The 27,656-nt window shown below is 37.0% G+C and overlaps 1 long non-coding RNA gene across 1 annotated transcript in view; it reads right to left on the reverse strand.

Annotated features, from left to right (window-relative positions):
• LOC138241876 (uncharacterized) overlaps nt 1-17,382 on the reverse strand; it is a 48,167-nt gene extending 30,785 nt beyond the window's left edge. The window contains exons 1-2 of the long non-coding RNA XR_011191151.1: nt 17,274-17,382; nt 11,379-11,458 (exon numbers count right to left, since the gene is read on the reverse strand). This is a non-coding gene — a long non-coding RNA (uncharacterized lncRNA). The remainder of the gene's footprint in view (nt 1-11,378; nt 11,459-17,273) is intronic.
• Nucleotides 17,383-27,656: the final 10,274 nt, after the last annotated feature.

Here is a 27,656-nt window from a genome sequence, read left to right on the forward strand (position 1 = left end):
TACATATTTATTTATTTTTCCCCAACATATTTATTGTTCTTGTTGTCTACATTCGTGGTGTTGTCTGTTGTACTGTGTATGACCCGAGAGATCAGCACGACTAACAATTCCAATGTACGTGATCATATGACAACAAACTTTTCTACTACTACTCTACTCTACTACTATTCAAAATAACAAACTCAGGGATGTATCATCCCCACCCTTTGTAACAGACATAATGTTTGTTAATGAAGTAGGGAGCTGCATTGCACATGTAGGCTGCAAAGTTTTTCCTGTACTGTAGTTTTAAAACAAAGACTACATACTGTATGAACTAGGAAGAAAAAAGGGCAACAAAAAAACATGTATAAAAACGAGAATTTAGATTTTAAATAAAACTAAAATTCTGTATACACCTAAAAAAATAAATTTAAATTTCCGTTTAAAGACATCTTTAAATTATCTTTCTGTTTCCAAGGAACCTTAAGATGTTTGGTCTGTTGGTGTGGAGGGTCATTCATGTTATTAGTTATTATTCAGAAAGTGTTTAACATGCCCAAAGGATGATTTGTGAAAGAAACTCTGGTCAAAGCTGGAACCACACCCAGACACTTTTGCATAATAGCACAGAATTCTACCACTGAGCCACCAATGCTGGCAGGGAGCAGCCAGCATCCAGATGTTGCCCCTGGCACCAAGCACTTTACAGCTGCTCAAGAAGGCCACCAATTTCTCAATAATAATAATGAATAATAAATCAAATTCCTCAACTCTTTCACTTGGTTTTATTTTGGAAACATTTTGACATGTTCATTTTAACTACAGTACATGTTGACGATTCTGTTGCAACAGACAATGAAACACTCATAATGTAGAACCAAGGTACGCTTTCGTACAGTACAAATAAATATATTTCACACAATCTGTGCCTTTAAATCTTTGTTCACGTTTTAAAACTAAAGTATACGCACTATGGAAAAATTAGTGTTTTTATAAAACAGCCCATTTAATCACTGATTGCCTTATGTTAAAGTGCGACAAACAATGAGGCAGGATACTGAAAATTCATCTCCTTCCCCCATCACAGTTATATATTCCACATAACAAACACAGCAGAATGTAAAACCACCACTCCTTTATAACAAACAAAATGGTTGTGAAAGAAATACGAGTACAGAGCTGTGTTGCATAAATTGGCTGCGATGAAAAACGTAAAGGTTAATTCCAAGATGAAAGTAAAAGAAAGGCAAAGAGACGAGACACAACATGTCTTCTCTATAACCCTTTAGCTTACAGCTCGTTCATGGTCATTCATTATTAATATTATTAATTGCATTTTAATTTGACTGCTTTTACAAGTGTAAAACCCCCTGTCCATCTATTTTCTAACCATATTTTCTATGACAGTTAGGGGTGCAACCTACAATATTATGTTACATGTGTTACATTTTTGACAGTTTTCCGAATGTAACATAATGGAAACTGTGGTGAAAAACCTATTGAGCACAGAACATCTTTCCTCCTGTCAAAAGAATATTATAGTAGTTTATTGTTATCTGACTAAAAACAGAAAATACAGAAAGAGTTTCAAAAGTTAAAGAGAGGTTGAAACCAATGAGTTATTCTACATTATATGGTCAGATGTTTTGAATAGTAATTTTTGCATCATGAACTTATGTAAGTTATGAAGTCACTTACACCTGGGATCTGCTTTATTTAAACTATTTCTAAAAATGCAACCAGGTACTAGATGTTTTTAAATAATAGTTTTATAATAATAGTTTTCACAAATCATGTTCTTTAAAATGCCTGTGGTTTGAAAGCTCTGTGCCATTTGTTCACAAAGTTATTTTGAAACATTATGTCTCGAAAATTGACTTTTAATAAGAAAGGAAGGTTGTGAAAACAGAGACAAATGACCCTGAACAAAATACAAACATTTTGAAATTTATTATTTATAAAATAATATTGTTAATAATGATCAGAGATGTTATTATACTTTGGTTTTCAGTTTTTAATACCACTTTATTATTCTCAATCATCTATTTAATTTTAAAATATATGATTTCGTTTTAAGGCTTGTTGTAAAGGCTTGTCTTAAATTGCCCCAATGGGATGAATAAAGTATTTTGATTTGAATTGAATTAAACCTGTTGAACTGATTTTGTACTCCCACCTATGACAGTATTCATGTTTGTTAAAGTTGTCAATTTGTGTTAAGTCCTCTGACCAGTAATACAGCTTGTGCAGTGAAGCATTGTAACTTGCCAATCACACAAAAGCTCGTTGGGTGCACTTTTACCCAATGCGGTCCAAGGGGGACAATGCCTGATCAGGTCACCTTTAAAAAGGCCTTAACTCAAAGCTTAGGTCACTGCAAGAAAAAGGCCACTCCATAATTCCATAATTCCATAATGCCTTGAATGTCACCAGAAGCAAGGAATATGCTGGCATATGCCAGCATTGCCAGACAATATTGAGCAAGCTGCTCCACTGTGTCCCGACTGCAGAGAAGGTTTCAGCAGACCGGCAGGACAGATGACCAAGATCCGGTGGCCCTCTAGTGACCACACCAGAGCAGGACCAACACATCAGACTGGTCCATCTGAGAGATTATTTCAGATCTGCCACCCGTACTGCTGCTGAAACTGCCAGCAGACAATGCTTGCATTGTGTGGTCCGTGGTCTCAACGAAATAACTATTAAAATAGATAACCATTGCCTTTAATTACGGCAGCACTTGAATCTATACACAGTGCCACTATCGTCTCTAAATTAGATTTACATGGAGCATATAATCTCATTTGTATCATGGAAGATGACGTATGGAAAACTGCTTTTATAACAACCCATGGAGACTATGAATATCTGGTTATGGCTTTGCATATCCTTGGTTAACACTCCTGCAGTCTTTCAAACTTTTATGAACGATGTTTTTCGTGATGTCATACAGAAATTTGTGTTAGTTTATTTAGACGACATTCTAATTTTTTCTAAGTCTAATATCACTTTGTTCATGTTAGAGAGGTACTTTCACATCTTATTGCCAGCAGCCATATCACTCTGCAACTCACAACTAGCAACCCACTGAAGTTAAGCAGGAGACATCCTGGGAAAAACTAAGGTTGCTGCTGGAAGTGGTGTTAGTGGGGCCAGCAGGGGGCACTCACCCTGCGGTCCATGTTGGTCCTAATGCCCCAGTATAGTGACGGGGACACTTTACTATAAACAGGCACCGTCCTTCAGATGAGATATAAACTGAGGTCATGACTGTGGTCATTAAAAATCCCAGGGTGTTTCTTGAAAAGAGTAGGGGTGTAACCCCGGTGTCCTGCCCAAAATTTCCATTGGCATTTACCAATCATGGCTTCCTAATAACCTCCCTCTATTAATTGGCTTTATTACTCTGCTCTCCTTCCCACTGATCACTGATGTGTGGTGGGCATTCTGGTGCACTATGGCTGCTGTCGCATCACCCCGGTGGGGATGCACATTGATGGTGGTGGAGGGGAATCCCCATTACCTGTAAAGCACTTTGAGTGGAGTCTCCAGAAAAGTGCTATATAAGTGTAAGCAACTATTATTATTATTGAGAACAAATTATATGTTAAACTGGAAAAGTGTATTTTCATGTTTCCATGACTCATTTCCTAGGATATGTTCTTTCTCCTCAGGGGATCGAAATGGATCTGAGCAAGATAGTCGAGATCAAAGAATGGCCATCACAGAAGAATCTTAAACAAGTCCAGCATTTTCTGCGGCTTGCCAATTTTTATAAACGGTTCATCAGGGATTTCAGCTCGGATGTCACTCCCATAACTGCACTTACCCACAAGGGCCGGAAACAAGGCAAATGGACTCCCCAGGCGGAAACAGCCTTTATTAGTCTGAAACACCTTTTACAGCAGCCCCACTACTACAGCACCCCGATCCTTCTTTACCCCTCGTTGTGGAGGTAGATGCGTCAGCCTATGAAGTGAGGGCAGTACTTTCTCAATGTCACAGTTAGAAGGTAATTCTCCATCCACGAGCTTTATTTTCTAGAAAGCTTTCACCAGCTGAAATTAATTATGATGTAGGGAATCAGGAACTTCTTGCTGTCAAACTAGCTCTCAAAGAGTGGAGACACTGGCTAGAGGGGGCTCAGCACCATTTTGTTATATACTGTACAGTATACTGACAACAAAAGCCTGGAATATCTACAGTCTGTGAAACAACTAAATTCTCGCCAAAGCCAGATGGTCCTTATTTTTTTCCTGTTTTTATTTGTTCATTACATATTACATCTATCTATTACATTTATTACATCTGGTTCCAAGAATGTCAAGGCTGAATGCTCATCCTCAGCTATATGACCCACCTGAAATAGAAAAGGATAAAGACCCTATTATCCCGTCTAATAGGTTTATACAGTAGCAGTTATTGGATGGAACATCAAAGAAGAGGTCAGGCATGCTTTGTTTGGCCACCTGATTCCTCCACAATGTCCTCCTGACAAACTCTTTATTGTCAATCCGGTCAGATCTGCAGTCCTCCATTGGGGTCATGATTCCCGCTTTGCTGGACACCACGGAATCCAAAGAACCCTCAAAATAATTTCCAGAGACTTCTGGTGGCCTACCTTAAAAGAGGATACTAGAAAATATGCCCCATATGTGCCCAAGTCAAATCTCCCAGCCAGAAAACTACTGGTCTCTAACACCCTTTACCCATTCTTGAACATCCATGGTCCCATATATTGGTGGATTTTATTACAGATCTCCCATAGAGTCAGGGATCTGCTACCATATTAGTCATCATGAATTGATTCTCTAAATCTGATTCTTTCATCCTTCTCACCTCACTTCCTTTGGCTTAAAAACTGGCAGATCTCTTTATCCAACATGTTTTTAGACTTCATGGCTTCCCTAAGGACTGTCTCAGACCAGGGTCCACCATTTATCTTTAGGTTTTGGAAAGTGTTTTATAAATCCCTTGGAGCCTCTGTTTCTTTGACTTCGGCATATCACCCAGAAGCTGATGGCCAGGTGGAGCGAATTAATCAAGATTTACAAACCTTCCTTCAAGCTTACATCTCTTCCACACACGATGAGTGGGCCTTTTACTTCCATGGGCTGAGTATGCCTATAACTCCTTAAATCTTCAGCTACCAACCACCCTTAATTTCAGACTCACCTCCGACAAGTTCATACAGCCAATAGACTTCGTCGAGCAGCGCCCCACGTATGGCGAGGACAAATGGTGTGGCTTTCTACCCAATATATCCCACTGAGGCAGTCTTTTCATAAACTTGGTCCCAGTTACATTGGTCCTTTCCTTATCTTGGCCCAAATAACACCTGTTACTTACCGTCTAGCTTTACACCCTACTCTTAGACTTCATCCTACTTTTCATGTTTCCTTGCTTAAGCCATTTCATAATTCTCCCCTTTCATCAATCTTGACCTCCCCCACCTTGAATCATAGATGGAATTCCTGCTTACACTGTTAATAAGATTCTGGACACTCTCTGGCATCGCAGCTCTCTGCAATACCTGGTTGACTGGAAGGGTTACGGCCCAGAAGAATGGGTACCCTAAAGGACATCCCAGACCCAACCCTCATTCGGGACTTTCATCGGGATTTTCCTCAAAATCCCTCTAGGGCGTCAGGAACCATTTCTTGGGGGAGTAATCTTACAGCCTCAGCTTCACACAATCCCTCCGCAGTTACCTTAAGAAGCCATAGACCTTGCCGAAAAAGATAACCAATCACCTTACATGTTCAGCACCAAACCTTCAGCTTTACCATATTTTAGGAACTTCTGGCACTACACTCACTACTCAGTATTGGGTATTCCTATTCAGAGCTACCTCCTGCAGTTCTGGTTTGTGTTCTATACTTTGGTTTTTCAGGCTTTTGACTTAGCATCTTTAAATTACGATTTGTGGATTTCAGCCCCTGGTTTCAGTGTCTGTATAACTCATCTGTTTTCGTTACATTAACTCCTTGGCTTGACTTTTGACTATGGTTTGTGAATTCCAGCTTTCAACCACCACTTTGGTGGTTAAATTCTCCAAACTTTTCCCCAGGAATTTCTCTTTTTGGAACTCTGCCCAGGATCTTCTTAACTATAAACAACACGCTCCCACAACAGAGCATAACACGCTATTAAGAGTATGGTTATGTGTGGTACTCAGCAGCTTGTTGTCTGACCGGAAGACATTACAAGAGATGATCAGGTCACCCCAGTCCATCACTGGAGTACTTCTCCCTTCTTTTGTGGAAATGTTTACAATTTGCTGTATCAGGAAGGTTGGAAGTATTGCTAAGGACAACAATCATCCTTGTTTCTCACTTTACTCCCCCCTTCCTTCTGGTAAGCATTATAGGAGCATAAAGGCATGAACTTCCAGATTCAGAGACAGTTTCTTCCCACAAGCTGTCAGATTACTGAACTCTACCCCTACCACAGACTCACACTGATGTTTTTTTCTCACACTGCTTGTCTGACCTTTTTTGTCAGTTGTATGTTATTTAAACTTTTGTTGCTGCTGTTCTTTGTTCATGTTTTTTTGGTGATTTCCTTTAATGTCTTTGTATTGGAGCATACATGCAAATAAGCATTTTATTGCACTTTTGCATATGACAAATAAACTGAACTGAACTGAACTGAAAAAGTTAGAAAGTTCAGTGAGAAATTTGTGTGAGTCACTAATATCTCAGTCACTCCACAAAAGGTGGTTACATGGAAGAAAAAAATAACATCTCAATTTCCACACAATTTGCATCAATGAACTTACATTATACTGAATATAAATTTAGAAAATCTTAATTCAAAGCTTATCTGACACAAAACTAACTAGTTAATATTGCTCCCAAATGTTCAAATCCAGTTGAGACTTGCCCCAAAAATGTATTTGCAAACATGCTTCCTCCAAATATCAAGTTCACAAGTCAGAATACTTATGCAATTAACTTGTTTCAGTTTTTTTCTGACATTTACTGTAACAGATCAGAACACTTAGAAATCTTCAGTTTGAGCATTTATGTTTTGAAATAAAATATTAATTTAATAAATCTCTTAATGCATTTAAAACAAGCTGACAGTAACTCACAAGTTTACACACTGTAGGTGACTCTCCCACAAAGAAATGTTTAAATGAAACATGCTGTTTCTGATTACCAGTCCCCTCTGAGAACATTTGAAAATTTAAAAACATACTTCTGGACATGTTACAGTTTCTCACTGTGAATATAAATACTTAAGTGGCCACCCCTATATCCTGCTTAATGTAACCAATGAAAACACAGAACAGAGTTGGTGCAGTAACTTTGGGAAATGTTGTGCTTGTTGTGCTTATTTTAATTCAAGTGTTATCTGTATAAAGGTCAATTGCGTATTTGCATTTATGGTGTGCTGCATCTGTAAAGGTGCATTTATGGTTCTGGCTTGTTTATTTGATGCCAGTGGAAACAGGAAGTTTAAATATACTTATCTTGTCTATAAAGATAGGTCGATAATAACACTGAGCATTAAAAGAAACATATTACTTTCAGTCTAAATTGTAAAACCTTGGGGTGATATTCGATTCCGTCTTAACATTCGACCCACATGTGCAGTATATTATCAAAACATCTTTTTTTCACCTCAAACATATCGCTAGACTATGCCCTATGTTATAACTAACTGTGTCTGAAAAGCTGATCAACACATTTATGTTCTCTCGATTTGACTACTATAATGCTCTACTCACTGGGGTATCTGGCAGTACAGGATGTCCAAAATTATGAAGCCAGAATCTTGACCAAGTCTAGTGCAAGTGTTCACATTACTCCTATCCTGGAGTCTTTGCATTGGCATTCCTGTCAAATTCAGTGTGGACTTAAGGCTCTGCATGGATTGACACCTCAGTACCTGTCTGAACTATTATCGCTCTACTCCCTACCTCACAACCTTCGCTCTTCTAATTCTGGTCTCCTAACTGTCCCCCAAGCCCATCTACATTGTATGGGTGACAAGGCCTTCTCCTGTTATGCCCCCAAGCTCTGGAACTCTCTGCCCAAAGATATCAGAGAGTCACCTTCTCTAAACTCCTTCAAATCCAGACCTAAAAACTTCTTCTTTAGAAGAGCCTTTACTTAACTGGTTCAATTCTTTACTCCTCTGCTTCAACTTTTCTTAGTACCACCATCCACGGTATCTTCTGTATATTGTAATTGTTTTTTTTCTTGTGTATTCTTTTAATTTATTGTTGTTGTCATTCTGTAAAGCGCTATGAGAAGCTACCTTTAATGGCACTATATTAAACAAAATATTGTAACGCAACGGGGGCTCAGGCGGGCGCCCTTGACGCATCTGGTCGGCCCCTGCACCGTCTGGGGCTCGAACCCGGGACTTCCGCGTCTCTCTGCAGGGACATAGCCCCGTGAGCTAAAGAGAGATCTCGCTACAGCCCAGTAGCTGTAGTCCTGCTATCACAGGGAAGGGCGGTGACGTCACCCGCTCTGGTACGCCGGCTCTTACACACAGTGCTTGTCGGCCGTAAGCGTTACACTCTCCCCCGCTTAAATCGCCATCCCCGGCGAAGGGCTATCCCACCCCGCTTCTGACACCAATGTAACGCAACGGGGGCTCAGGCGGGCGCCCTTGCCGCATCTGGTCGGCCCCATCCCGACTGGAGGCTCGAACCCGGGACTTCCGCGTCTCTCTGCAGCGACCTAGCCCCGTGAGCTAAAGAGAGATCTCTCTTTAGCTCACGGGGCTAGGTCGCTGCAGAGAGACGCGGAAGTCCCGGGTTCGAGCCCCGGACGGTGCAGGGGCCGACCAGATGCGGCAAGGGCGTCCGCCTGAGCCCCCGTTGCGTTACAATATATTATTATTACTTTATATATGTGTATACAGTATTTTATAGAAACATAAGGTATATACAGTAGATTTAGGATATTGATTGACATTTTTAGCGTTTTTATAAATGAATCATTCAAGACCGAGTGTGATACAACTGATTGACTTTGATGCTTATGCAATACATTTTCTCATTAATCATAAAGCTGATTGAACCGAGGTGGTGACTGATCAGGCCCATTTGCCCAGCTTATCAAGGAAACAAATTGTTTGTGCCATAAGACGTTGTTAAACAAAAGTTCTGAAGGAGGTTGAATTCTAAACTTGTATTTCTGATATTCTACTTATAAACACTTACAGGCTGCCCACATTTCTATGCTATATTTTCTAGCTTCTCTCCGTCCACCCCTTGCAGCATCTGTTCTGGTTCATTCTTCATAAATTAGGTGCGTTTTGAGAGCTCTTATGTTTAGTTCTTCTCAGCCAGGAGAGTTGTTGCCCACGTAATGTATACTGTCTCTTTAAGTCTCTTTGGCTTGTTTTGTCATAATTAGAATGTGACCAACCTACTGAAGAATATATTGTAGGCATGTGCTGTTAGGCATTTGGGGTGCCAACATATATCAATGATAAGTTATTGAGGCATTTGGAAATAGTTTTTTTAAATATTTTTTAAAGGTTTCTAATACTCATTTTTAGTGAACAATCAAAAAGCAATTTCTGAATACTGTGATGTAATGCAGGGTGTGATAGTTAGGGGTGCAAAGCCTCTAGCTGTAGGACTGTGTAGCATAGCAGTCAATTTATATCAGAAGGCAGGAGGTTGCAGTTTCTGTGAGAAAGACAGCACGCTAGTGGAGAAAATGTATTGGGTTGTGTATTTACAATAAGTGCAATAGTGAAAATACCCCAGAGCGTTTATGATTATCACAGAAGGGACAACTTAAGAGCAACAATTCTGTTGAATTTAAAAACACAGCCTGTTCTCATTATGGGCTGCCTGAAATGTCCTGTTTAATTATGAGCTGATGAATTGAGTGAATACAGAGTGTAGGGGAGTGGTAGAGGAGCCCACACCCTGGCAACACAAGATATCAAGAGGCTATATAGATATGTGGTGAAGACAGTGTAGTTGGAGGTGCAGATGTAAAATGTACATTTTGTGATTGTAAAATGTGTTTTTTTTTAAAGTGTGAGAACCAGGGAGTAGGGGTGTAGTAAAGGGGCCTTTACCCTGAATGTGATGTACAGGGTGGCAGAAGGGTACTGACCTCTTGTTATAGGCGTGTGGAAGAGATGGGATTGTGAGGATCAACACCTACACTGATGTTTGTATGTCAATTAATAAATATGCAATTCAAATTGTGTGATATCAATCAATTGTTTAAATCAAGATTAATAGGTCAACTATTGTTGAGGTAATCATTTTTCTCTGAGGAAAACAGATACACGTACAGTATACAGACACAAATGAAAAGTACAATTTTACCAAGACAGTGCTAAATATTGGTGAATTTAAATTGAAACATCAAATTAGCAACCTGTTAAGGAACCTTTAAACATTATTAACTCATATGCACTAAGTATAGGGCATTATTGAACATTATTATCATGATATACAGTACATTTGTTTAATCCATGTAAGCAGAAAAAAGATTGCAGCTAAATAAACAGATATCAGAGAAGTCCAAGCATCACAACTCTACAGTTGTTTATCATTAATGTGTACTGTACTTTTTTATTTCATTCGCTATAACCTGTAAAGTTTAATGTACCGCTCCATTGTGATACACTTTAAAACATTTTAATATAATAATATTTTACTTTGGTGTTATTCATGTTTTAATTGTACATCAAATAATATATTTTGTGATGAATGATATTAAAGTGATTATATGCTTATTTAGCTTAGTTTTCAAATTATAATTAGCTAATTTCATTGGATCTATGTAAAGGAAAATAGAAATATTTATTAATTATACTTTATGTATAACTAATCAGGTAACAACATAATTATACAGTATATACACATACAATATAAAGGAATAACATTTTACACGAATAACTTTACTATTAAAGTAAATGAAATTTGGGAGGGATGACAACAATCAAGCCACTTTCATCCCAACTATTCTTAATCATAACAATTTCCAATATCACTTTTCAAAGCCATTCACAAATTCAAATTTCAGACACAAATCCGTCTCTTTTTACATTTCTTCTCATACATCCAGCCCATCTCTGCCTTTGCATATACCGCTTGGTTCACCCCTCACTTTGCATGAGGGTCTTAGCCTCCTTGTCCTCTATTCTTACTGTATAAACATCCTCAAACACATCAAACTTATTTTACATGTAAAATGAACTTAAAGTCATCTATTTGAAACTAAAGATAAAAACTGATATCACAACTTTGTATAAAACAAAGAAAAATAAAATTGTCAGAAGACAGAGGCTTTCATGAATGAAGATGCTCACATTACTACTGTCACATGACTTGTAAACTAGACAAATCTTGATCAAAATATTCCACTAAAAATGCTAAATTGTGATTGGGAAAATTTGCTTACCTAAAAACAAAGGAAATTGGCCAACTGTCATTTTGACCATTTGCATCACTCTTCAGAGTCTGTCCTGGTCTTTTCATGCACTGAAAATGAAAAGAGTTGTACAGCAGTTCTACAGTGGTTTTCATAACAGCACCAAAGTGTTTTTTCATGCAAATCTTCCACACGGTAGCTAGGCTTTTATCTGCACATATTTATGCATAAAACAAATGCATCAAAATCATCAGTTGGGTAGCTGAATCAGCATGCATAGGCTGCAAAGGAGCAAGTAATAGGTTTATTCCATGCTGAAAAGAGAGGAAAAAAAGCATAAAGTTTCAGCCATGGAGCCTTCTTCAGGTTGACACCTGAAGAAGGCTCCACGGTCAAAACATTGTGTTTTCTTTCTTCTCTTTTCAGCATGCAATAAACCTATTACTTGTTCCTTATCAAAATCATCTAATGATATCATGTTATATCAACAAATAAAAAAGTTTCATGATACTACCTGTGATAACAGAAAATAAGAACATGGAATCAATATTATACACTATATTGTATTTGATTTAATAATTAATATCAGTGTGGAAAAAAGGTTTCAAAGTGAATCCTCTATATGAGAAACCTTTGAGTAATATGTATCTCCAATCATGTCCCACAGCTGATGTTAAACCAAAGGATGCTACCTAATGGCATGTTATAAATGATTAGTTTTCTTATTATTATGTTTTTGGGGCAGCCATTTGTGCAAAGGTTTTAAACTACTTGTATTAAGAGTATGTTTACACTAGTTATACAAGCTAGTTTATCCTCTTATCCCTGAATAAAGACATCTTCAAACAGATGTTTTTGAGTCGCTCAATTCTGACTAAAAAGAATGAGGAATTCTGTTATTTCACAGACAATAAAAAACTAAATAAATGAGTTCACAATAAATTAGTACAGGTTTATGGACAAGAGTCATCACTGGATTATCCTAAAAAATGAAGGGGTCATGTGCAGGCTTGAGGTGATAGTAGGAGTAAACACAGGTTCTGATAAATGGTGGGGATTTCTAAAGGAATGGTGTAAAGGTACTATAAAAATAAATAAGCTTTATATTATAAAGTGCCTGTAAAGGTGGCTTCTGAAAGTACTTTATAGAATGACAACAACAATAATGAAAATACACAATGAGAAGAGACAGTAGATGGGGTTACTGAATTGAGTAGGAGCAGAGGAGTAAATAACAGAACCAGTCAAGAAAAGGCTAAGAAGATGGTTTAGAGTCTAGATTTGAAAGAGTTTAGGGAAGGTGACTCTCTGATGTCCTTAGGGATAGAGTTCCAGAGCTTTGGGGTATAACAGGAGAAGACGGAACAGATAGGAGACCAGAATTAGAAGAGCAAAGGTTGCAAGGTGGGGAGTAAGATTATAGTAGCTAAGACAGGTACAGAGTTGCTAACCCATGCAGAAATTTATAGATGAGCATGAGGATTTTGAAGTCAGCACAAAACCTGAGATGAAGCTAGTGCAAGATAGGAATAATGTGATCACTTGCACTGCACCTGGTCAGAATTTTTGCTGCAAAATTTTGTTATAGAATGATGTTTTTACAGCAAGCAATGTCAGGCCTGAACCAAATATCACCCAAATATCCACAGATAGGTTATAGCATTGGCTTTCTAAGGTTGATAGGGGTGCCAATAATCATGACTTCAATCTTTTCAGTTTAGATGAGGGAAATTTTGAATCATCCATGTTTTTATGTTGGAGATGTAAAGGTAATTAGAACAGAAAACAACCACATCAGCGTTAGGTTTGGTATGGATGTAGATTTGAATATCGGCACCATATAAGTGATAGTTAAGGTCATGTGATATTAAAAGCTGACCAAGTGGAAACATGTAAATGCTGAAAAATAGGCGGCCCTGTATCAAGCCTTGAGGAACACCATACTTAACGAGTCCAATTTCAGACCTAAATCCACCAAGTGACAACGATACTGTAAGTAAGGTAAGACATTTAAGAGCAGTGTTATAAACTCCAAACACAGTCTCAAGCCAAGAAAGTAAGATATCATGGTTAACAGTGTTGAACGTACCACTGAGACCAAAAAAAATGAGGATTGAAGGACAACCAGAATCAGAAGCCATTAGAAGATTGTTAGTGACTTTGACCAGGGCAGTGTCTGTGCTGTGAAGTTTTCAGAAGACAGATTTGAGGGGTTTGAAAAGGTTATTTGCAATGAGGTGATTAACTGAATTATAAAAGCACATTCTAGAATTTTTGCAAGAAAGGGTCAGTTGGAAAAGGGGCAAAAGTTGTTTAGATTGTCCAGAGCCATGGTTGGCTTTTTTGGCATGGGAAAATGGCAGTAGTTTTGAGAACTGTTGGTACAACACCAGTACTTAAGGATTCATTTATTATACGGAGGACAATGGGGCAGGGAAAAGTGAAAAAGGATTGAAATAAAGTGCTAGGAATGGGAACCAGTTTACTGATGAATGCAAAGTCAAGAAGAGAGGAGTTGGAAAGAAGGGAACCAGTAAAGTTAGGCAAGCAGGAAGGAGGTGTGGAAGTGACATGAGTTGTGTATACTGTATATGTGTTTGTGTCTGTTATATAATGTTATCAATCCATCTTTTTTCTAACCATTTCCTTCTATTTCAGAGTTGTTCGGGAGCTAGAGCAAGAAATACGTACAAGGCAGGATACACACTGAATGCCAGTTCATCGTGGTGCAGACACACAGACACACTTCCACCTAAGGCCAATTTTTTTCCCAGATGTGAATTACCTTACCAGTATGTGTTTGGTCTGTGGTAGAAAATCAAAACATCCAGAGGAAACCCACACAAACATAGTCAGAACACACAAATATTGTAGCACTCAAGGACCATAACTGAACCCAGGGCTCCAAAACAACGCTAACCACCAGACCACCATGATGCCCATGGAATGTTTATCTGTATCATTTGGAAGTTTTCTGTTAGTTTCTGTGTGTGTTTGGATGCAAAACACATTTCTGAGAAGTCACGTAATAAAGTAATCTCATTCATTAGAACAAAGCATAAACACAAAAAGGAAGTTGTGGAAAAAATCAATAAAGCTTTATGTGCAAGCTAATTACTTTGCATGAATACATTTTTTACATATACACAAACACATTTAGTGTTATTTTTGGGTTAACTGAAAAAATGATCAACTAGAGATTTAATACTTTCCCTGTCTTGGAAAATTAGGTTAAACAAAAACAAAAGTGACCATAACAGGAAATATTGTATACACATTTATGATTACAAAACTCTGAATTTCATTTGAATTGCCAATTCTACTAGTGATGTGACCATTAAAAAAATGTTTGCCCTGCATGAGAAAGGAGGTGAGGTATTACACACCTCAATTTCTGCAGCTCCTGATCATGTTAGCAGCTTACAGTTCATCTGTCTAGTAGATGCTGGAATTTTTAAACTATTCTCAATTTCAGACCATGTGTGGTATTGCAGTATATTTATCTTTATTTATTAGTAATAGTTTTCTTAAGGAAACTATTAGGTTCCTTTACTGTTATTATCAACCAGTCTATGTTATCTTAACTAAAGTTAAGGATAAGGTCAAACCATAATCTCTCCAACTTCAGCTCTCCTGTGTATAAATACAGTGCATTCCAAATGTACCATTTCAACAGTCTTCCATTTTGTTAAATAACAAAAGATATATACACATTTTTAAAGATAATGTTTTAGTGAAATCATGAATCCTGAAACTTAACACGTTTATTGCTGAAGTTAAATATAAAAAAAAACAGTGTTAAAAATAAAACAAATTTAGTGCCTCATCCTCTGAGTAAATGCTTGGTTGAAGCATAATGGGCAGCAATTACAGCTTAAGACTTTTTGGGTACTATATTTGCACATAAGCAAATATGTGCCTTTCTAAACATGGCGGTGCTTTTCTCAAACACTGAATTCACACCTTCAGTTTTCACATTTGCAGAAGTTTCCTAGCAAATTCTTCACAAACATAAATGAAATTCCATCATCTATGTCCTTACAGTCAGGTAATTGAGACAAAACATAACAAATTCTAATCACACCTGTACTCTACATTAATAAGGGTTTGAGCCAAAATACTAAACTTGTTATCATTCACTTTAGCCCATGTGATATGCTTAATCAATTATTAAAATTGATGAGTATTGTGAATTCCTGAATTGTACATAGTTTATGGTGCATGCTGTTGCTTAGTGGCAGAAAAATACAGAGGCTACAATCTGTCCCCTGAATACTTTTTTAAACATTTTTGTGCATGCTGTTGCCGGCAAGCAAAGAGGTTTCCACACCAGTTTGGATTTTTAGTATCAAATTTAAGGAGTTGAGAATTCAGCATTAACAAATGTATTGGGCAATTGATTAAATTACCCAATAAATATTCAATTCAATTTATTTTTAAATAGCACCTTTCACAACAAGGTTGCTCCAAGGCACTTAACAATGCAAAACAAGTCCAAAGCACTATTCCCTTTATTTTAATTAGTGAATTTCTCTATTAATTTGCAAAGGCTTTGGGTGACATGTTCAGTGATCAGTATTGTAGTGTTTAATGAGAGAGCAGGAATATGAGGGTATGGAGAACAAAATAAAAATAATCTGAGAATGGGTAGGAAAAAATAGAAAAGTGTTTCAAGGTTATATTTACAGTATATTATTAGTAACTATTGTACTTGTTTTATTTCATCACACAGTTCCCGTTATTTTTGTCAGCAGTTTATAACATAAAGGCAAATATGTACTCATGCTGCCCCACCCCCAATTTACTTTTTGGGAGTACTTCTTGGAATTTGCTCTTACTCTATTTGTAGTTTTGACTATAGAGCAATAAGATATAATCAATGCAAATAATATGCAAAATCAATCTTTACACTGTGTGGAAATACTGGAGCAATAAGATACATAACTTTTTTTCTTTTATTTTTAGATATACCAATATTCAGGTAAATATTTTTCAATATATATTTGACATTTGTAGAACTATAATAATACTTATACCAGATTATGTGCACATAATCTCAGATTCTAGTCTTTAAATGTTCACAACAAGAGTGAATGAATTATTTGACCTCTCACGTACCCCTGTAGCAGGAAGGCTATTATCCCACTAAGAATTAAGTGTTTAGAAAAGCATAATAATCTTTTACTTGTCTGGAATGGAAAAACAGTCTGACACTGTTCATTGTAGATGTTGGTTACATAGAATGATAATTTTATAAATTTTAAATTTTAGATGTTTCTTAGCTTCCAGGTTTCCTTTAATTGGAAGATATTCTCCTTGTGACAAATGGTTCTGTTGAACTGAATTTAAAGGAGATCAAAATGCAAGTCAACTTATGCAAGTCACAGTTGAATATATCTCACACTCAGAATTGCTAAAACCTTATCTTTTTCACAATGGCCTCCTCCATGCCAGGACAGGAGTTACTTTCTCACTTCCTTTCAAACAAGCAGATCTCCTACCTTAAATTCATTCTCAATGGAAAAAAAAACATCTTTCTGCACCTGCCAAGTTGTCTGCTCTTTTCTTCCAGTCCTCCTGATCAGCTCTCCAAAGACCTCTGGAAAATCTGTAGTCACCTCCCCTGTCACTTAACCATTTTTGTCTGGATTTCTGGTTGAACATCTACAGTCTGCAACTAGTTCAAAACTATCTTCTTTGTTTCATCTCTCCCCTTTCTGCAATACTTATTTTACGCTGTACCCCAAACTTCACTAATTTCTTCAATGCCCTAAAGGGTGCAAGTGCATGGCATTCGTTTGCACTGGGTTCAGGCGTCTCATTTGCATCCGCCATATCCCCAATGCTTTGTTGGCCCAGGTTTCTTACCCTTTTAACTTCCCTCCATTGGCGTCCAACTGGTGTAGTATGCCCTCATTTACTTACCCAAGCATCTACCCAGGAACATAGCTGATATTTCTCCTTCAGTAGGGTTCTTCACGGAATCCTTTTCATCAATTTGAGCAATTTGCAGCTGGCTGTAATTTTATGACCCATTCCATCTAAAGTAAGAGACAAGATATTAAAAGGGTTAATAACTTAAGTCAGTTCTGCCTGAAAATTAGACTTCTAAGCAACAGGGGTTTACGGCAGGAAAGGAGGTTAACTGATAAGGATTCCAGATGCGAGCAAGGAACCTCCTGGGGGCATAATCTTAAACTGACCATTTGGCCAGGGCCTCTGAACTGGCCAAATACCATGACCCCCCCTTACCATAAAATCGAATGACGTCTGAAGCAGCAAGCAAGGACTATATAACCTAAAAGTTTGTACTGGCACATCGAACAATACTTCGGTTTTGTTGTTTCTTGCGGGAAACAAGACTTCGGCTTTATTGTTCCTTGCATGCAATAAACTCATCTGTTTTACTTCATCTCGTGATCAAGAACCTTATTCTTTCTGTTACAACAGAACTTCCAAATCTGTGAATTTCACCTCGAGCTACTTTTTCCAGGTTACAAAAGTTTCTTACACAGCCCACTAAAAAGCGTCCATCTTAAGCAAGCTAAAGTCTGGCAGTTGTTTTTGCCACCTGTTCACTGACTTACATTCCACTAACATTCTCCATCCATGTTCTTTAGAAATATTGCATAATCCACCTGATATACTGATGCAGCCACTTAGAGTGTAAAACATCTCAAAATGTTGTGGTAAAGTGATTTTGCCATACTGCTGTGTGGTCAGTCACACAGTCAAACAAATTTTCAATGGCCAAAGAATAACAATAGGTTGCACCAGGTATTAGATATTAGTGAAAACATTAGATTCATTTAATTTGTTTATTATGGAATATTAATTTGGAATAATGTAACTAGAGGGAAAATTTGGTTGCCTAAAATAAAAACAATTTTCTGAATGTCATAATAATTTATTTATATAAATATATGAAGATTTGTTTAGCTGGCAGTGGTAGTTGAAAATAAAAAATAAACACAACAGTATTCCACCTTCTTCATCAACATTTTCTTTATCACAACTCTCTCACTTGCTGTGGATATTTTGGGAAATAATTAATGTTTTTTATAAACATTTCCGACAAATACTTGAAAACCGAAGAAATAAACAACATTTACTTGAACAAAAATTTATTTTAGTTATATAAGTACTTGTATGATGTATTTATTGATTTATTATATGCTAATTTTTAGTGTGTTAGTAATGTTACGTAAGATTTCATTCAGCATTTTTATGATTTTATTTCAAAACACCTGGAAATGAAAATGAATTATTGTACTTTTAGTTTTTCTTCATCTGCAAGCAATTATAACAACATTCATTTTAATTGTTGTTTTTTTAATTTATATTGTATAATACTTATTTAAAATGCAATGGAAGATGCAACTCTTATAGTTGTTATTTAGCTCATCCTAGCAGAGTGTTGCTTTGGTTCAGTGGTTTTCGACAAACACACTGAGGGGTCCAGTTTTAATTCCCAGCGTTTTTTGGGAAGTTTGGGGATAAGACTCTTTCTCATATAATAAAATAATAGTCTATAATAATAATAATAAAATAAATAATAAGTATACTACTGTAGCAGCAATACTTATTAATATTATTAAGACAGAATTAAGTGTTGCTGTGCTTTTCTCAGAAAAAGGCCCTCACTGAGAGTTTGTGTGTTGAAGGTCGTCTTTATTTCATATGCATATTGGAGTCTTGCGTTGTGCGGCACAAGACTTACAAACCAATGTTTACAGTGCACTTTTATATAGTGAACAAACAATACAATACACTCCCACATGACTCTCTGTTTGCCTTATGGCTATATATGGTCGTTCTAAAAAGCTGACCATTACATAGAGTATATATTCTTAACTGCTGGCTTGCGTGACTTTTGCTGAATAGACCATTCCAGGAGATGTCACTTGGTCATTTCCCTGAGAACTATGTCAGCTGTGTGTAAAGACATCATGTGGCTATGTTATCTTTTGAGACTAGATATCCTGAGACGGATTTATTAAAATATAAGTATAAAGATACATAGTTAACAAGATATAATATGAACTTTTAATAAAACCTTTTAGTAAATTCCCTCACATGTGAGGCCCCTCTCTCCCATCTCTGTGATCCGATCCACAGAGAAGCCATTCATGTTGGCGCACTCTTTTAGGAATGTTTGTTTTCCTGATAAGGAACAGTTCCCAGGATTGGGATGCAACTAGCTACAGTATCATGATAGATGCTCAGTCTTGGCGCCTGGTTGTCTAGTGAGATTCTAAGCACATCTGGATCATGGTTCTAGAGTCAGAGGTCATGGTTAATCTGTCCTCAAGTTGACCAACCAATCAGGAACCTGCAGGGCGTGGAAACCCAAACTACCCAGTAACCTCTCGACCAATCACCAACCGTATTTTCCTCCAGTTAAAAGGCTTTGCTCCGAGCTCCGAGATTGCTCCTCCATGCACCTTCACACTCCTTTAGACTCATTTGAGCAACTGGGCTGTCTGACAATCATGTGACTGCTAGTGCTCTACAGGGGCGTAGCCACAGGTGGGCCTGGGTTGGCCTGGGTGTGCTCAGGCGCACCCCGATCGATCCTAGGCCTACCCAATCAGTCCAAAGTAATTTAAGATTTTTTTCCTTGTTTGTGTTACATGATTTGCATATTAATGATATGCGTTTTATTTTTTCATTGTATGTAATTTGCTTTTAGCTCGATGTATCTTTTGTGACCAATAAGAAAATTATGTAAATGTGGTGGGGCGGTGCATGCCTGGTCATAGCCTAATTGGCTATTGTTGTGGTCAGATGCTCTTAGATCTATCTAGCGATAGGTTTTTGGTTTATTAGCCAACATGGCACAACAAACGCATACTGTATATCTACGTTTTTCAAAAAGCCGTGTGTAGATGACCAAACCAGTCCCAAAAGAAATAAGACACATGAGATGCTACATGCATCTTGGGTTCTAAGAAGTTCATCCTAGCTTCCCGAATACAAGTGTTTCTGGAACACAAGGGGCAGTGCACATGTTTGCTTGTAGCAGCTCGATACATGCTCAACCTGTAGGAGTTAAGCATGAAGAGGTTCTAAAATGTATCCTATAAACAAATTTCAAATTACAAAAATTAAGTTTTGGAATGCATGAATAACATTAAGATAGTATTGATGGATAGATCGAGTGTGCATTTTACAGATAACTATTCATATCACCTCTAAATGCCCTGCAGTATTTTTAAGTGAATGACGTTTACAGAGCTAAAATACACCCAAAGTATGAATTTGACGCATTTATTAGCAGACCATTCTTGCAATGAAAGGTACGATAAATTGGTTACCACTGTAATGCGACTATACCAATTCGGTGTCAAGTCTGTGTCAAGTTGTCAAGTAAGTCATGAATTTCCAAATTAGTTGTCTTTTGGCATTGAAAATAGAATACTAATTTTGTGGGTTTCATACAAGTTTAAAAGCATCATGAAGGATCAAACAAGATCGTCAGAACTTAGTATTTCAATACCTTCGCAGTTTCTATTCTCATGTCACCTCACTCGATGGTACCCTTGGGGCAATACATTTACTCCAACCTCTGAAACCCATATGTACAGATGCAGCCATTCAAAATGCGTGGGCGATACCGCATTATTTTGCGGTGCGCTTTACGCAGTCTACCACGGTAAATACCGCTAGGTACCGTAAATTCTCCTATAATACTACAAGCAAAATAATAGTACCCGGAATTTCTGCAAGGTGGAGCTAATAAAGCTCAACCTCTCATGTTTGAGCTGTCGCCATCAAAGTCTTTAATGAAGATATTACTAATAGTATTAATAATGAATGACCTTGGACAAGCTGTAAACTCAAAGTATTGCCCTGGTCCACATTCCTTTTTTCATTGACCGTCTCTGTAAAAGTAACACTTTTCACAATCACGCATTTGTTTCCAATCATGCAAAGTACAGTAATTTTTGAGAATCGATTCACCATGCCTTTCACATGCTCATTAAAGAGATTGATTTAGGAAGATAAACATATTACCATATGCAAACTGTACTGTATACAGTATGTATATGTATATTTAATGTCTTAACTGTGCCCGTTTAAGTATTGAATATTTATATGGAATTTTACCACTGAAGGGAAATCTACGTACCTGAGCATAAAAAGAATAGGAGCATACTGCAACGTGTGTGAAGGCCATAAACGATATTAATTTTGGAACTTAAACATTCAGTATATGGCTGGTCTTGGTACTTTAAAGAAAACATACACACCAGTATTCCATTTCTCCCTAAACATTTAAAGCATCAAAGTCTTTAACTAACGTGATACCGGAGTCAACAAGCATACTTTTAGAATTTGATTAAAAGGGAATATAATATAGAATCGCGTATCTAAAGAAATTAATAACGATATAATTATATCCATGTTGCAAAAAAACTGAAACGGACATAAAAACTCCCTTGCTTTTAACAGAGCGTTCCATAATTTCTAACTACGAAAATTATTTAAACTGCGACACTTTATATTCAACCAGAGCTTGAAATATCACAAGGATCCCCAAGAGCACAGCAAAGACTGTATTAAAAGAATCGCGTATCTAAAGAAATTAATAAGATATAATTATATTCGTGTACTGCGACAGGGCTGTGTAGAGCTGTTTCACCTCTCTCTTCATGTGACTCTATTCAAAAGCCATTTAGCAGAGAGGGGATGAGAAGACTGACAAACTAGTATACTTTAGATCTTTTTTTCTGAACTGGGGAAAATCTGATCATGTTTCTCTATAACAATAATAAAAAACATTGCCACACCCGGACTGTTAAACCAATGCATTAGCACGTCAAAGCCCATTGAGGAGCTGGGCGCAATAATTGATTTGTACCCTGATTTACTGATCTGCATTAATTCACGACCTGGTCCTGCTGTCGCCCACAGAACAGAGGCTGCGGCAGAACCTGGCAATGCTGGAGAAGCACTGTCAGACCTGGGCGCTGACAGTCAATCTGGACAAGACCAGAGTTATGGTTTTCCAGAAAAAAAGCCAGACCTCAGGGAAACAGGTACAAATTCACTCTTAACAACAACACATTAACACCTAACAATGGGAGCAGGGCCAAATTAGGCCAGTACCCACTATTGTTAAACATACAGAAAAGAATATTAAAGTATTGGCTTTAGTATTAGCCATAAAGAACATTAAAGTGCCCCTTTCCATTCAGCAGGTGTTTGAGCCGCTGTGTCCTATCTTTTGACAGTCGCTGTTGTGAATGTCTGTAGAGTGTATCTTATTTTTAGTACTTTATTCAACAACAGATGACAATTCCCTTAGTCCTCCCTTAGTCTTCCTGAAATTGTCGGATTATGAGTGAATAAAAGCATTTTATTAAAAACACGTTTGCGTTTGTTTGGGAGCTATATTATGTATTTTTCATATGTAAGATAAAATGATGTGTTCCCGCTTACACATCGCACAACTTTAAAAGCTAGAAAAACAGGTTTCGATTCACATTATCTGGTGAGCCTTGTTTTGTCAAAGGACAGCACAAAAAAACAGACAATACACGGGGGGGGAGGGCAAGCGAGAGAGAGAGTTTTTTATCCTTTGTCAAAAAAAAACAAATCACCCGGGGCAGGGACTCTGGGGGGATCATTGTGTGGTACAGAACGGAGCTCAGTCAATCCAAACAAGTTCAGTAGTAAAGAGAGAAAAGTCAACAATTGATTTAAGGACAATCTGTCAAAGTGCAATGAAATACAATACTGTTGTTGTTGTTGCTGTTATTGTTGTTTTTATCCTGTAAAGCGTTTTGAGAAGCCACCTTTAAAAGCAATATATAAAAGCGCTGATTCTTATGGAATGTGTTCCGCCGGGGAACAAGTATAACCTTGTTCATCCACAAACAGTGGCATGTTACATTATTAATTTGGGTGTCTCCTCTTGCCAGAAAGCTCTAAATTGCATTTAGAGTGCGGTTTTTGACTTTTTTTAAATTGCAACCCGTAAATAAAGCTGATACTGTTTAGACTTATATTAGGATTTAGACTTATATTAGGATTATATACTTTGTGAAAAGTGATAGTCTTTTAACCTTTTCTGTGAATTTGCTTGTTATCTAACAAATGCATACTTTTAGAATTTGATTAACAGGGAATATAATATGGAATTGTGTATCTAAACAAATTAATAACGATATAATTATATGCATGTACTGTCTGGCGGAATAAACTGAAGAGGTTTGTTAATGCGACACGGAATTACTTTCCACCCCCTCTACATTCTCAGAGTAGAACAGACTAACCTTCTAATGAAGGACGGTCCACCCCCCATGGACAGGCACTTAAACTTAATATGGTCAGTAACAATAAACAGTAACATGGTCAGAAGGAGCACGTACAAATGTTTCCGAAATAACCACATGTAAGACTCTGATGCTTAAAATGTTTAGGGAGAAAGTGGAATACTGGCGTGTATTTTTTCTTTGAACTACCAATACCAGCCATATACAGTCTGTAACTTCTATATGTCTTTATTTAGTGGTTACATTGGTGACAAAGGCTAAACTTTTAGCTTCAGTAACGCGTACATATCTCCCCTTTTTATAAAACGACATGGTTGAAAACTGTTCCAGAGCCACTGTTGTTTCATCATGAAATGGCTCTTCCTGTTCAATCCACTGGAAAAAAGAAAAGGAGCATAAAGCATCTGATGGTCATAAACGATATTCATTTAGGAACAGCATCAGAGATATGTTTTTAACTGCACTGCATCGGAGAGAATACCATAGTGTGTTTTTTTTTTACTCCCTGGCTTCCGTAAGAATCAGTATGGCTCAGAGATTAAATATAACTTCACTCGCACCAAACAAATGTATATTTCTAAATATCACAACATGATTGAATTTAAGTCATTTTAATAACAATGAATAGTCACCTAGGCGTTACAATATGTGTTTTTTGATTCACAATCAGACAAATGCAACATAAATTGATATCTTTGTCTTCTAAGTATCTTAATAAACTTTCAGCATAGCTTTCTCCCCGTTTAGATTTATTTTTCTTGGGATCTTGGGATCAAATGTGGAAAGATTAGATTATAATCGTTTTTATTTCTTAAATACATTTTAGAAAAGTGTAATCTATACTAAAAAGCTGTACACCACCTGCTATAAAGATACATATTGTGATACTTTCGGGTTCGGATAGGACAGACACAAGAACTCAGACTTGTGTAGTAAAAGCAAGTTAAAGCCTTGATTTTATATATCACCTTTAAAAGTGGCATCTCAAAACAAAGTAAATACCCAACACTGATTGTACCCATCTGTCATGCTAATAAAACACCTTGAATTGAATTGAGAGAGAGAGAGAGATTTAAACTGCGACACTTATTCAACCAGAGCTCGAAATATCACAAGGATCTCAAGAGCACAGCAAAGACTGTATTAAAAGTATACTATTGACAAACTAGTATACTTTTGATCTTTTTTTCTGAACTGGGGAAATCTGATCATGTTTCTCTATAACAATAATAAAAAACATTATTTTACATATCACCTTTATGTGATATCACCTTAAGGACAGCACATACAAGGGTTAATTGCACAATGGACCACGCAAAGAAATTTAAAATAGTCTTCTTTAGGTGTGAGGGCAGGAGTGGATAATCAGCAAATTAGGAAAACAAAGAACAGGGCAGGCGAGACGTTTATCCATAGAGCGAGTGATCAGAAAAAGGAACAGCTGTTACGCCCAAGTTTTATGCTCTCTCTCTGCTGAATGAATAAAAGCATTTTATTAAAAACGCGTTTGCGTTTGTCTGGGTATTTACTTTGTAATCTGTGGTTTACATCTACTGTATTGCTTTGAGATGCCACTTTTAAAGGTGATATGTAAAATAAAGTTTTTTATTATTGTTATAGAGAAACATGATCAGATTTTCCCTGGTTCAGAAAAAAGATGATTAAAATCTGTAATCTTTCCACTTGTATATCATCGGAAAATACAAGAAGTTTCTGCTTTGTGTAAAGATGGTATCAAAAAGTAATCTAAGTGGTGAGAAAGCTGTGCTCCTCAAAGCGCTTTATAGGATAAAAACAATAAGAACAATAGTGTTAGGCTGGGCAAACTATTTTTTTTATAGAAATACAAAATGAGATATAAAGATGTGTTCTGGCTTAGACATTAACGAGTACAACCCCCCTCTCTGCAGGAGTGCTGGCTGTGACGAATTAAACCGGTTTCACAGATATTTTCAAAGTAGAAGGGGGCGAGATTTCCAGCGAAAGACACCTCCCCCCTCCAAAACCAAGGAGTACAGTACTTACTAGTTAAGAAAGCTAGGCTCCTCAATGAAATCGCTTTAACATGCTAATGCGTTGGTGTAATAGTCTGGCAAGCTTCTAATGTCAACTCGACTCGATTGGAAGACAATGAACATATTCTAGCCCTAAATAAATTAATAGCAAACATGGTTTACATAATAGACATTTTTCCAAGAAAGTTTATAATAATACGATCTATAGTTGAAATCTGAGCCTAAATAAAAAGAAAAAACATTTTCAGAGAGCAATTACGCTGTGTTTATGTAGAATAAGTTATTAGGTTTATGAGCAATCTAATTACTTATTCGTTTAAAACGCTATACTAAATAACGTTTATTATTAATTTGCTGGACAGAGTGGTGAACATTATTATGCATAAGACAAAGATAACAATCCTGATCAGTTTAGAAATCTGTGTACGCTGTAAGGTTTTTACTTCTTAAACGTTTAAAATACACGTTTCAAATAGAAATAAATCCTCTCCCTGGTACAGTATGTACTTTTAGCAAACCAGCATGTCTTTTTTCTCCAATCAGAGGGGTGTCAGATGGTGTCAGCCAATCACCATTCTGAAGCCCTACCATAATCTCTGGTATGGGGAGACCCCAGAATTCTGTCCCATAGTTTACACAGATGAAAGATACTTTTATTGATCCCATGAGGGAAATAAAGTAAATCATTTTCATTTTAGGAAATTATTAAACGCTTGGTTAAAAGCAAAGGAGATTGTCTGTTATAGTGGACATAAAAACAAGAGTTCGCTGGCATTATATACTAGAAGACACAGAACAACGCCAGACCGGGAGAATGCCCGCAGCGTAAAAGAAAATGCCTGATGAACTAGGGATTGGACAGTTTCCAAGTGCTTGTACAATCGATGGAAATGTTCAAATAAATGTGCAAAAGAAATAAACAAAATAATACTTTATTTCTTTATCATATTGGCTAGCTAATGTCCTCTCTTTGCTAGTTAGTGGCTGTGTTTCTGAGTAGGGTAGCAACGGGTGACTGTTCTCAGGTGGAAGATGTAAACAGCTTGATTTTCGTGTCAAATAATTTTTTTTAAATTAAAATTCATTCTATACAGCAATCTCATATTTGGGTACCATTTCATAAAACTTTCATGCTTAAAATGTTAGGGAGAAATGGAAGACTGGTGTGTATTTTTTCTTTAAACTACCAAGACCAGCCATACACAGTACAGTTTACGTGTATACAGTAATGTTTATGTTCCTAAATTAATATCGTTTATGACCTTCAGATGCGTTATGCTCCTTTTCTTTTTATACTCAGCTACTAAAATTTCCCTTTAGTGGTAAAATTCCATATAAATATTCAAAACTAAGCGGATTAAAATGTGCACAGTAAAGAGATTAATTGATTAAATCTTTTCACTACCAACCAATGCACCACGAGTGCCCCTGTCTGTCATTTTGGCCAGCCAATCACTTACTTGTGGTAAGTGGCTTGTGAGTAGGTTACCGTACCGCGGGTTTGTACCGCGCATTTTGAATGGCTGCATCTGTATGTGCAGTTTCTTCTGGTATGTTATGCAAAGTCCGCTGATTATTTAAAGGCAAGGTAAACCCTCCATGGTATTTTAATATGGATTTTGAATCTTGCGTTTTGCGTTGTGTTCATTGTGTTTTGCAATAAAATATTAACTTCAGAGTAACTCGTAAAACTACTGTCTAAAAGCAATCTAAAAGCAGCCATATGAAATACTTAGAACTGTGAAAATGAACTCTTGTAGCTTTTCTTTAGCTCCTCATATGAGAGATCTTTGCAAACTAGCTTTCATTTGAACTGGAATTTGCCAACTCTCTAGACAGTGACAAGATTATTGCCATATTCAATTCCAAACCCTGAAGCCTGCATCTGGGCTAGAAGGCCAAAACCTCACAACAGAGGTAGGCACTGATTGTTTTTTGTGTGTGTCCACCATGGCATATTGGTGTTCAGAAGCCTAGGTAAATGTTTCTTAACCTGTGTGCGTGTGTGTGTG

This window comes from Lepisosteus oculatus, chromosome 11, assembly GCF_040954835.1.
Source record: "Lepisosteus oculatus isolate fLepOcu1 chromosome 11, fLepOcu1.hap2, whole genome shotgun sequence".
In the NCBI taxonomy this organism is placed as follows: Eukaryota; Metazoa; Chordata; class Actinopteri; order Semionotiformes; family Lepisosteidae; genus Lepisosteus; species Lepisosteus oculatus.